General features: G+C 44.9%; 1 long non-coding RNA gene across 3 annotated transcripts in view; it reads left to right on the top strand.

Annotated features, from left to right (window-relative positions):
* The first annotated feature begins 7,712 nt into the window (after nt 1–7,712).
* LOC135275900 (uncharacterized) overlaps nt 7,713–15,441 on the top strand; it is a 58,783-nt gene continuing 51,054 nt past the window's right edge. The window contains exons 1-2 of one of the 3 annotated variants that reach the window (XR_010343499.1): nt 7,713–7,903; nt 8,539–8,640. This is a non-coding gene — a long non-coding RNA (uncharacterized LOC135275900). Of the gene's footprint in view, nt 7,904–8,465; nt 8,641–15,441 lie in introns of all 3 variants that reach the window. The other 2 variants (XR_010343500.1, XR_010343498.1) reach the window with 2 other exon arrangements.

Below are 15,441 nucleotides of genomic sequence, written 5' to 3'. Positions count from 1 at the left end.
GGCTCTCCTTATCTACAGCCAAGTAATGCCGTCTCTCTGCAGCTGTTATGGCACTGGGAGTGGAAGGGTAGCATCGAAGTTTACCATTTATATAATTACAGTCTCGGATAGGGTGATTAATTCGTCCTGATTTGCCCAGAACTTTCCCAAGTTTGGTACTGAAAGTCATGCATCCCAGGAACCCCCTCAGTCCTGGGCACACCGGGACAGTTGCATACTCTATCTCTTACCTTATTGTTGTACACAAAGGGTGAGATTGGATTTGCAATCTGGAGTGTTCTTGCAAGATTGGGGCTAGAGTGTTCTTCAAAGATCTGAGCACAGCTGAACTTCATATCTTCATATGAACTTCATATCTGGGGATTCTTCTGGGCAACTAGCTAGTGTGAACTTGATGGGCTTTAATTCACTTGGTGGAGCCTCAAGAAAGAGGAGTTCAGTAGAACCCGTTGGAATTCCTTGGGAGTAAGCATGAAATCAACCTGTTTCCTCAGTCTGTATTCTGGGCCCGTATCTTAAGCTCAAGACTCCAACCTCTTGTCGAACCCTCATTGCTTTAAATATGTAACAGGCTCCTGTCTATACTATAGTCATTATACAAAGCAATTCCCAGTGGGTGTGGATGTAGCCAGGGTCTGCCATGGCAGATGGGTAGTAGTAAAGGGATGCGTAATTTGAAAGGGAAAGCCATCTGCGGATCTTACACGTATCCCAGGGAAGAGGCTGTTCCCACTATGGCAGCAGTCACATCCCCTCACACAAATACAAAAGCATTCTTTCAAACACTTTGGCCATTAGAGCTCTGGGTTAGGCACAATAAATTGACCAACTAAATGTCCACTTGTCTCTGAGGTTCTTGGCACGTGGTAATCGATACATGGTATCAATTGACCTGCATCCTGTTATCTAGGGCACAAAATCATAAGGCAATTGTAGGCTATGCATCGCTGCCAACGGAATTCAATGTAGAGGGCCCAGGAAGGAGGTATTCGAGGTGAATAACTAGTTAGAAAATAAGATGGCCAGAACACTAGTAATTTAACTTAGTAGAAATAAGACTGGGCCAGGTGCGGTGGCTCACGCCTCTGATACCAGCACTTTGAAAGCCCGAAGCAGGCATATCACTTGAGGTCAGGAGTTCGAGACTAGCACGGCCAACATGGTGAAACTTGGTCTCTACTAAAGATACAAAAATTAGCTGGGTGTGGTGGCTCATGCTTGTAGTCCCAGCTACGCAGGACGCTGAGGCAGGAGAATCACTGGAACCCAGGAGGCAGAGGTTGCGGTGAGCTGAGATCATGCCACTACACTCCAGCCTGGGTGACAGATCGAGACTTTGTCTTTTTTTTTTAAAGATAAGACTGAAAAGTAATAATCAATGCTCATGTAGATCAGGATTATTTCAGGTAAGAGGCAGGTCTTTCACTGAAAGAGAGCAAACAAGGGAAACTGTGAGCGATGCAAACGTGCCAGAGTTAAGTGGAACATCCTGCCATTCAACAGGTAATAATTCTGTCTCATCTGGCAACGCAGGGACACCATATATCCAGGATTAACAAAGGATTTCCCAAGGCTTGGCCTGATAATTCTCTGTGTTAATCAGTTTATTCACCGCAGGAAAGACCCTAGATGAATGTACCACACAAGTGTTCCTAATAATAATCCGTGGTATCTGTCAATGCTTGAATGAATACCACAAAATTCCACAGTGATTTTTGTGTTTGTGCAAGCTGATGGCTGAGAGACTAATAGGCAGTTAGATTGTAAACACACAGAATAAAACTCAGTTGATGCCCTTAAACTCAGAATTATGCCATTCTTTCAAATGAATAGAATTACTTTTTAGGCTGGCATTAAGGAGGGACAATATGCTGCATATTTAACTAACAAATGCTGAGGGAGTTATAAGTGTGTTTAAATAAAATCCTTTGCAGGTACAGAAGGATAGGAAAAGCTGAGAGAGCAGAAAAGTGACAAGAAGCTCTCACCATACTCTATTCTGGGAAAACAACGTACCAGTTTCTGGGTTGACGTGCTTATGTAAACTAAAGCATTTTTAAAAGATGCAACCCATGGACTATGTTCCTCAACACTGAATAAAAGGGTGGTACTAGAAGTCACAAGAAAGGTTATAGCGGGTCAAGTGAATACTCAGAATTCTAAAATTCTGAATTCAATTCTTTGGGCTCAAGGGATATATTCCTACTTATATAATACTGAAGTCAACAAGGAATTGGTGTGGGGCTTAGTGTGAAGTTGGGGAGGGCGGTTGAGGTTCAGAGATGGCTTTTTTATTTCATTTATCTTTGTTCTCAGATCCATCCACAGATGTGCTCTTAACCCTAGACTCTGAAGGGGCACCTTGCAGCTAAGCCCTCAGTCAGCAGAGCTCAGTTTTCCTATTCTATCTTCCTTGCATCAACCTCTTTCCACTGCTACACACACACACACAGACACACACACACACTCTCACACATACACACTCACACACACTCACACACATACACACTCACACACTCACACATACACACACTTGCACACACATACACACACTCACATACACATATACACACTCACACACACTCACACACTTGCACACACACTCACGCACTCATACACACACTCATGCACACTCACACACATACACATACATACACACTCACACATTCACACACACACACACTCGCACACACACATATACGCTCACACATACACGCACACACACACTCGCACACACTCACACATACACACACATACACACACTCGCACACACACTCTCACACACTTGCACACACATACACACTCACACACGCACTTGCACACACATATACACACACTCACACACACATATACGCTCACACATACACTCACACACACTCGCACACACTCACGCATACACACGCACACACTCACACACACATACACACACACTCGCACACATATACACACTCACACACTTGCATACACTTGCACACACATACACACACACACTTGCACACACACACACACACACACACACACACAGAGTCCCTCGGCCCTTTTCGGTCATTTCATGACGAGCTTTCCGCTTAGCGCAGCGCGTCAGCCATCCTCTGCTCCACAGGGACTGGGAAGTGGGCCACGCTTCTTCAAATCCTGACCTAGGACAGAATCCCCACAAACACGTTTCCTACTAGAACAGCTACAAACCTTACTGTGATCAACAAATGTCTGTTTCTCCCTCATCCTTAAAGCTTTCCTCCTAATTCTTACTCTCAGTAGTCACCAGAAAAGGGAAACTTCTCTCGCCACAAAAGCATTTGAAGTTTATCATCTTTAATGCTCATATCCCAGAGCAAAGTAATTGGAGAGGCTGATTCAGTAAACGAAGATTTGGACCAGGGAGAAAGGAAGGAAGAAATGGGGGAGAGAAGATGTGAAAATAAATAAGGAAAATGAAGGAAGAGAAAAGAAAGAGAAAAGGTATTTTTTTCATTTTCTGTTTTGCCAGTGGAAGTCTATGTCCCTCAGACCGTATCATAGGGTGGCAGGAGTCATTCTCTCTTCTCTCAGGGCATCCGTCCTCGCCATTCCTTGTCCCCAGAATGCTCTTCCAGCAGACTCCGGCTTAATCTCTGGATCCCCTTTTCCTCGGCTCAAGGTCGGCTTGCCAGAGAGGCCTTTCCCGACTGCCCCGACCCCTTATCTCCATTCTTACCCTTTATTCTTCTTTTCTAGCCCTTATCAGTGCACGATAGATAGTACTACTTATATTGTTCCTGTTTATTGTCTGTTTTCCCCGTGCTAAAAGGCAAGCTCTGTGTGAATAGGGACTGGCTGGTCCCCAGAACAGCCATCCTCTGCAACATAGCAGAAGCTCCCTAAGTATGTGTTGAATGAACATTAGGGTAGGGGTTTCTCTGGGAGCTTTACTGATGTTTTCGGGATTCACTCTATTGGTTTCAAGCAAACAAGTTGGGTGCTGGGGTATTAGGGCTGTGATCGGTGGTCTTCAGCTAAAAGAATAAACATCAGAACCAACCTGGGCACTCCTTGACTTGTAGACCACCAGATGCTTCCGGGAAGACTAATTTCTTTCCTCTTGTGGTAAATGAAAAAGAAATATTATTACCTGGGTATGAATGACCAAGGGAGATGGCTTTTCAGACACTGTGAGCCTTTGGATGGGTAGGAATTCTTGAAGGATACTAGCCCGTTGCATACAGGTCAAAGCATCTGCGAGCTTGTTCTATGGTCTACAACCCTCACCACTCACCCCCAATAGGCAGGTGGATGTTTTAGTTTGACTAGCTGCAACTCTTTTATCTCTGCAACAATTGAGCAGAAAAGCATCTGCTTGAAAAGAGCTTTGAGATCTTAGAATAAAACAACCAATGACCCAAGGTTCAACAAGAGGGAGTGTGGATGTGGGAAGACTCAATTAATTGAATACTGAAGCATCCCACCTGGGGTTTGGGCTCATCTTTAAAATTCTCTTCTTGTTTCATCTGTTGTAATTCCCCCAGCCTTCCACAGAGAACTTGCATTTTATCCAAAGTAAATATTCCAGCAGATGAAATCTAAGCAGACCACTCTAGCACTATAAAGTGGAATTATAATGGGTTTCTCCCACGCTGAGATTTGAGACTTTGGTGGAGGTGGGGGTTGAGGTAACTATAGTTTTGACATGAGCAGTATCTTCTCTCTCTAAATCAATCTGACTTTAATGGATCTACACCTCCAGAGCAATCTGTTGTAGCAGGCTGAAAAACAAAACGTTTCTTTGGAAATAGTCCCCTCTCCACTACCAGATATAGAAAATCTGCCTTATTCTAGATGTTTCTATCATTTTCTGCTCTATTTGCACACGTGTGTACGCCCCTTTCGCCTCTCATTAGCCTGCGGTATTTTTATGCCTTTTCCTTAAACTTAATGGATGTCCGAAGACGACTTAGAAGCTCTCTCAGGAATGTCATGCCTGAGACAGACGTGGCTTTCACCCAAATCAAAGATGAGTTCAAAAGCTGGCAAAGAAGGTCAAGAGCTTTGGAATGGCTTCATTTTAAAAGTTTACCCCTCCAATAGTGTCAAGAAGAAAACGTAACATTTCTATGGAAGTCCTGAGCGTCCTCTGTGCAAAGGCAGATGAGCACTGGACTGAGACTTTCTGCCTGAGGTCTGAGGCAGAACCCTTCCTCGAGCACCTGCTCTGTGTCCAGGATTCTGCTGTACACTTTGTGTAGGGCCTCGCAGGAAGGAAACATGCGGCACAATCCCTCGGCATTCCTGAATGGCCTCTGTAAGCGGGTGGGCTGCTCATGAATGTCCTGAAATATCTGCTCCCAAGTCAGTCTTGCCTGCTCCAATCCACTCCGCACAGCAGCCTGAGTAGCCTTCCAATACCGGTCAGAGGAGAGTCATTATCCCAGCTGAACCCTTTCAGTGTCTCGCTCTGAGTAACGTGGGTCAAGTCCAACTTTATTTTTCTTTTTCTGAGATAGAATCTCGCTCTGTCACCCAGGCTGGAGTGCACTGGCGCCATCTCGGCTCGCTGCAACCTCCGTCTCCCGGGTTCAAGGGATTCTCTTGCCTCAGCCTCCTGAGTAGCTGGGACTACAGGTGCGCCCCACCATGCCCGGATACGTTTTTTGTATTTTTAGTAGAGATGGGATTTCATCATGTTGGCCAGTAACATGCTACAAAGGCCCAGATGTGGCCTGTTGACCGTCCAGTGAGATATTGATTTGTTTTAGTTGTCTCCTCTGAGAGCTGTAAGTGCTTCTCACACTATAGTGAGCATGTCCTCAAAATGCAGAGATTTAGGCTTCACTCGCAGAGGGAGGTAGATGTGGGGGAGGCGGGAAGACAAGGGTGGCAGTCTGTGTTGTTCATTGTTTCATGGTACTTATAATGCCTCGCATGGGCTCCAGCACATAGCAGGTGCTGCAAAAAATACTGGTTGAATGAACAAATCCTAAACTGAAATATCAAACCTGGTCTAGTTTACAAGCTGCTGCCTCTCAAATCACCAAGACTAGTTGGGAATGAATTGAGAGGAACTGATGCCAGCTACCACCAGCCCTCCCAAGTTCCCTCCTATTTTTACTTTCTGGAATTGAGGTTCATCCAGATACGGTACTGGGTTAGGTAAAACCACGAGCATTTAAGGGACTGTATCTTTTTACCAATTTAGATTTTTCCAGAATCAGTTGCTGAGGAAAGAGATGAGTAGTTTCACAGACAGGGGCCGGGCACGGTGGCTCAGGCCTGTAATCCCAGCACTTTGGGAGGCTGAAGCGGGCAGATCACCTGAGGTCAGGGGTTTGAGACCAGCCTGGCTAACATGGTAAAACCCCATTTCTACTAAAAATACAAAAAAATTAGCTGGGTGTGGTGGTGCGTGCCTGTAATCCCAGCTATTTGGGGGCTGAGGCAGGAGAATTGCTTGAACCCAGGAGGCGGCAATTGCAGTGAGCGGCGATCACACCCCTGCACTCCAGCCTAGGCGACAGGGTGAAACTCTGTCTCAAAAAAAAAAAAATGTTCTCTTGCATAGACAGGCTGGAGTCCATCTGGGAATACTCCGTGCAGGGCACTCCACACTAAAGGTGGGAAAACGATCTCTTGTAAACCAGATTATTTAGTTGTAAGCTATTCTGTGCTTAATTACTTTTTATTTTCATTACAAGGCCTTTAGCACAGTCTTCTGTAAATGTTTCAGCCTTGTTTGGAAGGGGAGACACCTCAGTAAAAGCAGCACCCTTTAGATGCGACCTGGTGGCAGCAGCAGAGATGGAGCAGTGTGGTCCTAGAGTGCCTGTTAGAAATGCAGATGCCCAGGCCTCCCGCCCTCCCCTAGACCTGCCTCCTTCTGGAAGTGAGGCCTAAATCTCTGCATTTTGAAGACATGCTCACTGCAGTTTCAAAAGCACTGCCTGGTCTGGTGCAGTGGCTCACACCTGTAATCCTAGCACTGTGGGAGTCCGAGGTGGGTGGATCGCTTGAGGTCAGGAGTTCAAGACCAGCCTGGCCAACATGGCAAAACCCCATTTCTACTAAAAATACGAAAATTGGTTGGGCATAGTGGCACACACCTGTAATCCCAGCTATTCGGGAGGCTGTGGCAGGAGAATCCCTGGAACCTGGGAGGCAGAAGTTGCAGTGAGCCGAGATTGCGCCACTGCACTCCAGCCTGGGCGACAGAGCGAGACTCTGTCACAGATAAATAAATAAACAAATAGCACTGCCCGAGGAGAAGAGTCAGGGAGGTGAATTTTTCCCTCCCTCATGTCTACCTCGTAACCTAGAGATTTGATTTTGTCCGAGAAGATGGCAGCTATTTTTTCTGGGGCAGAGATAATGTTTATCGCCTGATCGTATCACATGGCATGATCTAATAAAGGCACATTTGGCTAAATGGTCCTAAAGATTTGGACCTTTGCCCGAGGCCTCCATCTCGGCTCTGTTGCTCACTTGTGCTCCTACCTGAAGCTTTGCTGGGCTTGTTTTGTCAGTAAAGATGTGGACCAAGACCCTGTAAGCGCCCATTTCACAGTCGTCTTCCATCCTGTCTTCCTGGTAGCCAACCATGTCATAAAAGGAGACGTGTAGGGACACTCGGCAGGGAAGCAGGTCTTTTCTAAATAAGCAGCTTCATTGTTTTCCTTCTCTGTGTGGTGTTTACAGCGTGGGAGGCTGAGCAGCTCAGCTGACTCAGAAACAGAAAGAAAAATCCGGGAGCCGGGAGCTGGGGAGTTGGCTCAGCCCCTGACTCACTGCGTGGTCTGTGGTGAAGTCATCTGTCACCCCCACACCCTGACAGCTTGTAACAAGGAGGAAACAGCGCTGCCCTGATGTGTAAGCTGAGGACGATGGGATCCTGGATTCTGGTTATTCAAAAGCAGTTTGCAAATTCCAACATGAGGTAAGTTTGCCATCTGGGAGCAGAGGTGCGGAAAGGAACGCTGGACTCTTGCTGAGCCCCATGTGCTATTGTTGGAAAAATATTATTCCGGTGTCAGACCAGGTTTTAAGACTTGGCTTTGACATTAGCCCAACCGTATGATCCCAAGCAAGTCCCCTAACCTTACCAACCATAAGTAAGGAAGCGTAATGCGAAAAGTGAGATGGGTCAGGTGACATCTAAGGTCCTCTCGATGACCCTAGGCCTGCCTAGTTCCCTCTGAGATCATTCGGACGGCAATCAGCTTTGCTCAGGAGCACCGTTTGCTGCTCTGACTTCCTTCAAGGCCTGTCAGAGGTAATTTGGTCTCGGAACAGGTACCAAAGGCAGAATAGGCTCTGTAATACCTCTGTGTCCCCTCATATGTAATTTAAAATTAAAGCACTATGAAGCTTTATAAGGCAAGTGTTAGAAAGTACAGTCAAATTCTCATTTTTTCCTACAATGACTGGTTTGAAGGCTTTTCTTGGGAATAGCAACCAAATTCTTTAAAAACAACTGTTTTGGTGCCTCTGATTTGCAGGAGACAAGAATGTGTGTTTTTTCAGCCTCCTGGTTAACTCAACACTGGAAAGACCATCTTGCTGTCTCTGCAGGGATTCTGCTGGTAATTGAGCCTCCACCACCAAGAGGAGATATCTCTGCTCAGAAAAGAGGAACTGGGGTATGAGGCGTGGAGCAGAAAGGAATTCAGGAAGGTAAACACTCAATGATGAACCAAACCCCGTGGTCCCAGCTCAGGTTCAGATCTCAAGTCCTTGTTTTGATTCAGATAGCTGGGAGGGGAGTGGTGTCTGTCTCGTGGGCCCTCTCATCCCCACCCTAAACCCCAGCTGGCCGATTAAAAACATTCCGTGCAGTATGATGAGAAAATATCGGATCAGTAATACATATTATTTTATTATTATTTATTTATTTATTTACCGAGACAGAGTCTTGCTCTGTCGCCCAGGCTGGAGTGCAGTGGCACAACATCGGCTCACTGCGACCTCTGTCTCCTGGTTCAAGTGATTTTCCTGCCTCAGCTCTATCGTACCTATTCCAAAGCCAGACCACCTCTGACAGGCCTTGAAGGAAGTCAGAGCAGCAAATGGTGCTCCTGAGCAAAGGTGATCTCCTTCCGAATGAACTCAGAAGGAGTAGCTGGGATTACAGGTGCGCACCACTACTCACGGCTATTCTTTGTATTTTAGTAGAAATGGGTTTCACTGTGCTGGCCAGGCTGGTCTCAAACTCCTGGTCTTGTGATCTGCTCACCTCGGCCTCCCAGAGTGCTGAGATTACAGGTATGAGCCACTGGCCCAGCCCCAGATCAGTAATGTTCTTGTCCTCGTCAGGAGGCCTTTGGCCCTTCAGGTTACGGGGCTGTCAGATGGTACAAACAGAGACGAGGAAGGGCCTGTGGGTCCACTCGGGCCTGCACCTCAGCACGGGGTCTCTGAGTGCCTTTCTCCTCCCTTGGAAGTCCTCTCACAGCTGAACACAGTTCCTCTGCCTTCTGGGCCGAGGCTTATCCTTCCCTCTGAAGCAGAGAGCAAACAGGGGGTCAGTCACTGGCCAAGAACCTCCCTCTTCATTATACTCCGAGTTCCTGCTATTCGGCACCCAGTGGGACCGAGGGTCAGATGATCTCACCCAACTGGCTGACTGACAAAGATACCGATTTTCTGTCAAGTTTGAGGCAGCGAGCTGGGGCCAGGGAATGTGATCGGAGCCCAGGGATGGAGAGTCTTTCTTACTGAGGAGCTTGCGGGAGGACGCTCCAAATAATGTTAAACAGGAGGTGCAAGACGAGGTGTGTGCTTTAGCAAATTACTCAGTGTTGAAAGCAGATTACGGCCGAGCAGTCACAGGGAGATGTAGTGGTGGCCAGGATGGGTAGTGTGAGTGGAGATAGAAGTTTATCGATTCCTGAGATTGGAAGGGAGCACTGGCTGCTCTAGGTGATTAACTGACTGTGGAGATTGGGAGTAAAGGAGAGAGAGAAATCTAGGTTTTTAGTTTGGACAAATGAGACGATACTGAGACCGTTCATTACACTTGGAAACACAGGTGGAGGAGCTGTGATTTTGTCTGGGAAGCTGACGTTGAAATGATGAGTTTGATTTGACTATATGATTTCAAGGTATCTTTGGCATGTTCAAATATAGATTCTATTAGATATGTTTACTAACAAACTTCAGACAAGTGTATGTGTAAGGGATTCCAGACAAGTGAGGATAACGAGGCTGGCGTGAGTGAGGACTGAATGAGATCGTGTACGAAAGCCCTTAGCAAGCACCGAGGCCTTATATAATACAGACTCAATAACTCTTGAACACTGAGGATTAAAGACGCAGAGGTGAATAACATTACCTGAACAAAATGTCTCGCAAGGTTTCTGGTGCCAGGACAACACTCAGCAACTGTGTGTTCCCTTTTCTAAGGATCTTGTCATTAGGGTTGGAAGGGACTTCCCAGGGCCCATCAGTGGCAATGAGGAGGCAAAGGAAACCTCAGATGAGCTTTGCACTTCCAGGTGGGACTCTGGGCAGGAGGGGAAGAAAGCGGTGGGGTCTGTGCCTTTGATGACTGGGGGCGAGGGCTCTGCTGGTGGGAAATGACCACGTGATGTGACTCTGCCTGGCGGGCTTGTACTGGGCTGACGCCTTGTGACGGCCGCAGCAGGGCGCCTGCTGAATTCCTGGAGTACAAAGGACATCTGCCCGAGTCAGGATCACTGTCCTTTGGGAAGACCTATGTGAAGCAAGTTATTGTTATGTTTGCTAATCATGAGACAAGATATTACCAGCCACGAAACACGGGTGTTAAAAGCCTGGTGGTTAAGAGCATGGGCTTTGGATTCAGGCATACCTGAGGCTGAACCCTGGCCTGACCACTTGAGCAAGTGGTTTGTCTTATTCATAAGTAAGTTAATATCTGTAAGGCAGCTGGCACAGTACACAGCACATAGTAAGTTCTTAATACATAGTAGCTGTTGCTGTTACTGCTGAAACACAAAAGCAGTTGAGAGGAGAATACTTTCTTATTTCCTGTTTCCATTCTGTGCGATTGTTTTCCTAGATTGACTATTAGAGTACAGTGATATGACAGCCAAATTTCACAATAAATCCAGAGGTAGAGGATTCTTACCCTTTTCCACATCTTCCTTAAAGCACAACCCATGTGTGAACCTGTCTTTGATTCAATTCCTCCTTCCTTTATGCCCCCTTAGCCTGTTTTTTAAATTTTATTTTACCTGTATTATGACACCTCACCGGCTGACCACATTGTGCAAATGTAACAATCTTGAGATCTGTTTATGCATCAAGGGGCATGTTGAGTGTCCTTTGGAGAAAGTACTGAGTTCTAGTATCTTTAAAAAATAATAATAATGTACATAACTGAATGGAAAGTGTGTGTCCTGAGTGTGTCAACGTCAGTATGAATCAACCAGGTACCTCACAATTTGGAAGGGGTGACCAGAAAACAATTAGAAAAAAAGGTTGATTTGAAACTGGAGTTAATGCTTGATACTAAAGCTAAGGTAACCCTCCAACAGGCAATCTACGAAGTGAGAGGAAAGTAGAAAACAGCTGCAATTTGAACAGGGGTCAACAGTGTAAAGCTGCTTTTGCAATTTGCAGGATACGGGGTAGGGCCAAAATGAATAAAGTCGTAAATATTCTGATCCTTTGGGACATGTGTACATGGGGCAATACCAAATCATTAGGGGCAATTATCCTAAACGTTGATGAATATGAGGAAGTTAAATGTAGTGAAGAAAAGTAGAAAATGAAAAAGAAAACATGAAAAACAGGAGAAGGAAAAGGAGAAAGAAACAAGGACATGAGAGAAGAGAGAGTCGGCATTTTAGATGCTATATAAACAAGAATTTCGCAATTTAAAAGCTATTAAAAGTTTAATAAGTGTTATTAAAAGTTTCTCAATTAAAAGTTTGTGACATGAATGAAGCCATCTCCTTCGTTGCCTTGGAAGCCACATTCACATTTAAGTATGAACACAAAAAGACTTCTTCGAGTCCTAGCAGCCCACGATGCTTGGCTTTCTGGCTTGTGACTCTGAGCAATACTATATGTTTCTAAAAATCGAAATCTTAAACCTTGGAGCTTGAGTGACTAATGCACTTTTCAAAGGACTCAAATCAGATTTCTGGCTCTCTCATTCTGTGATCATCGTTCAATTACATTTGCCAAAGAGCCTACAGACTAGAAACAAATGGGCCAGCTGTAATAGCAACAAGGGCCCCTCCTACCAATACTGCCCTATTTTTTCCCCCAGTATGGACTTTATTTCAGGTTTCAGAGTCCTCAGAGTACAACCTGAATGCCACTGGAAAGTGCTGTTCCTGTTGTTCTGTCGTTCCTTCATAGAAGTCCAAGGATGAACTGGGCGTGGTGGTGGACGCTTGTAATCCCAGCTACTCGGGAGGCTGAGGCAGGAGAATCACTTGAGCCTGGGAGGTGGAGGTTACTGTGAGTTGAGCTGGTGCCATTGCACTCCAGCTAGGGCAACAAGAGCAAAACTCCATCTCACACACAAAAAAAAAATTCCAAGGATGTATATATACCTGAAAGTTTTGTAATGCACTGTCTCTCACTCTGTGTCCAGTGAGTAGCCTGGCATGGACAATGTGGCAGCCTCAGTTCCATGGGACAGAGCGTGAGAACTCGGCAATTAGCCCTGTGTAAAGAATCGGACCTGATTCAGCTCTGAAACATTAAAGGGTCGGTTCTTCTTGCCAGTAATGGTTCCTGCTGGGATACGTTAGAAGGAAATCTTACAGAATGGAAGTTAGAGGATTGGATTGCAAGCCTGCTGCTTGCTGAGATAGGACGGATAGAACCACAATACATGTCCTGGTGTATGCAGTGCCGATGACCCCATAAAGAAACCTAACTTGTTATTTTCAACAACACTCTTAGAGTGCAATAAAATCACCAGAGGGTCTGTGCTTCTGAAAGAAAGTGTTTCCAGCTGTGGCTGTTGCCACATGAAATCCTGCCTGATACTAACAGAATAATACTCTGCAATCCCATTTCACAAAGTTGTATATTTAAAAAAATTTCCTCTGTTCCTAAGAGCCTTGTGCTCTCCTGCTACCAGTCTCAGGACTCGTCTCTCTCTCTCTCTTTGTTCTCTTCATCCGTGTCTCTTGCCCCCCACTACATAGCTGTACAAATACGATATTCCTTTACCAACAGCCCATGCTTTCACTGTGCCCCAGTTAATGCTTCTAATTTCCTTTGGTGGTCTCATTACCTCTCACATTAAGCTCCCCATTGCATTAATATTCAAGCTTACACTGATTTGGAAACTAAGCCTATTTTTCCACAAGAGCAAGATGCCTGTTGAAGTCACAGTGTGAGGTTGAATCTCTGATGAATGCCTTTTCTTAACTGACTAGACTGGATTTTACCTCCTGCCTAAAGTCAGAGTCAAAGAATCTGAGTGTGTCTAACCATCTCTGCTTTTCTACCTGATCTGAAAACCGTGGCCTAACCCCAAAGTGTTTTCCTCTCTCCCTGGTATCCGTCTTGCTTCCCAGCAGCTCCCTGGTGACCGGTCCAGCTTTGCGTGGTGGTGGTGAAAGTTACATTTCTATGGAGAAATGCAGCAGCATGTAACAGGGTGGCAGAGAAGCTTTATTTAGACTTTGTTTATTGACCACATCACTTGGTTTTTAGGGGAATCCTGTGCTTGGTATTCTGAGCATTTTCTGAGTTGCCTCATCACTGGGTCAATGACTTTACTAAAAGAAATAGAAAAGGAAATTGGTTCTGTCTCACTGAGCTTACCAGAGTGGAGTGTGGCCAAACCACTGAACAGCACTGAGCTTCATTCCTCACCTGTAAATAGAGGTAAATAATAAAACTTACACTGTGTGAGATTAAATAAGACAGTGGATGTAAAGTTAACAGCACGGTGACTGAGAGGCCAGCGTAGTGCAGCGAGGAGGAGCAGAACTGGAGAAAGACGGTCTTCTCCCCCAGTCTGTTGCTGTCTGTGCAGTTTGGGGCCAAACAACTCGGCCTCATTTGCCAATCTGTAGAAAGGGCAATCATAAAATTTACCTTATAAGATTGTTGTAAGGATGAAATGAATTAGTGAAAACTGCTGAGAACCATGCCTGGCACACAACCACAACAAACACTAAAAGCGTTTGCCTAAAAAAAGTGTTTGCCATTATTATCAGAAAATACTGCTATTATTACAGCTATTAAAATAAGCTGTGGCCTTGAAAACGCTGTCCTGAAAAGCTGATACAATCAGAACGAAGCAGTAAAGCTTTAACCTTTGGTCGTGCGGAGCCTGAGATGTTTTACTTCCTCTTTCTTTCTTTGCCAAAAGGAAATAGAAAATTCAGAGACGATGTTGACTTAGGGAGACTGTCTGAGGAAGGAAGAAATCCCAGGTGACCTGGCTCTCTTCACGTTCCTCAGGAAACACGCTGGTTTCAGGAAGACCTCCACAAAGGGGAAATCTGACCTCATAATTGAACAAAGCCGATTTTTAAACATGGGAAGATAGGGCTAATGGGGTGGTTATGAGGACTGTTAATCCCCTTCAGGGAGAGAATTTAATATAACTGAGGTCACAGGAGACAATCTCCAATATACCCATTAGCAAATTAGTTTTTTGTTTATCTTTGAAAAAGGGTGGAGTCAGTTCAAAAGTATGGTGGGGAATGATATGTTGAGACAAACTGGCGAGATGTGAAAGACCACACATAACTATTTTACGCCCCTGTCAGATCCTCGCTAGAGCTCATGGTACCCATTATTTCATTTTTCCTTGTGTTTTAAACTTTCAGTAGAACCCATAGCTATTATTACATATAAGAGGTATCAACTATATTATAAACATGAACAATGAAAAGCTGTTTTCTTAAACCTATGTGAATCTTATGTAGCTTTTAAGAACATGTGTCCCCAAAATAAAAATAAAAACATGTGTCCAAAAGAACCGTCCTATTGAGTGGTCTGGTGTAGACAGTGAATCCAGAGCCATCTGAGTTAAGTGCCTTTGGGAAAATCACTTCTCTGAATTGTAGTTTCTACTTCCCCTGCTTATTCTAGAGGGTTACTATGGACACCAAATAAGCTGATGAATGTGAGAAAACGCTTTTTAAATGCGAAAGTCATGTTATGAAAACATGCTATAAATGTAAATTTATAAAGGTGAGATTGGGATACAGAGGGAGAAAGAAAGACCTCAGTGGGTAAAAAAGGAGGATGAACTGTGAGGAAAAAAAATCAATTTACAAGATATTCAGGCATAAAAGAAGGCAGTTTGGAAGTGAGAAGATACATGGTAAATGAATAGCAATAGACAAGCTAAAAATAAGTCACATATATGTGTAAGATGGAACGCCATGTGAGTATGAAAACTTAGGCTTAGGAAGTATTTGAATGGCATGCGAAACACTCATGGTGCTAACCAAAAACAGACAACATTGTATGTGGGAAGAAAACGCAGCCGATTGTACAAGAAAAGTA

This window comes from Aotus nancymaae, unplaced genomic scaffold (assembly GCF_030222135.1).
Source record: "Aotus nancymaae isolate 86718 unplaced genomic scaffold, 86718_ANA_hifiasm-v0.15.2.pri h1tg000019l, whole genome shotgun sequence".
Lineage (NCBI taxonomy): Eukaryota > Metazoa > Chordata > Mammalia > Primates > Aotidae > Aotus > Aotus nancymaae.
The sequence above is the reverse complement of the archived record's forward strand: the minus strand, read 5'-3'. Positions and strand labels throughout refer to the sequence as shown.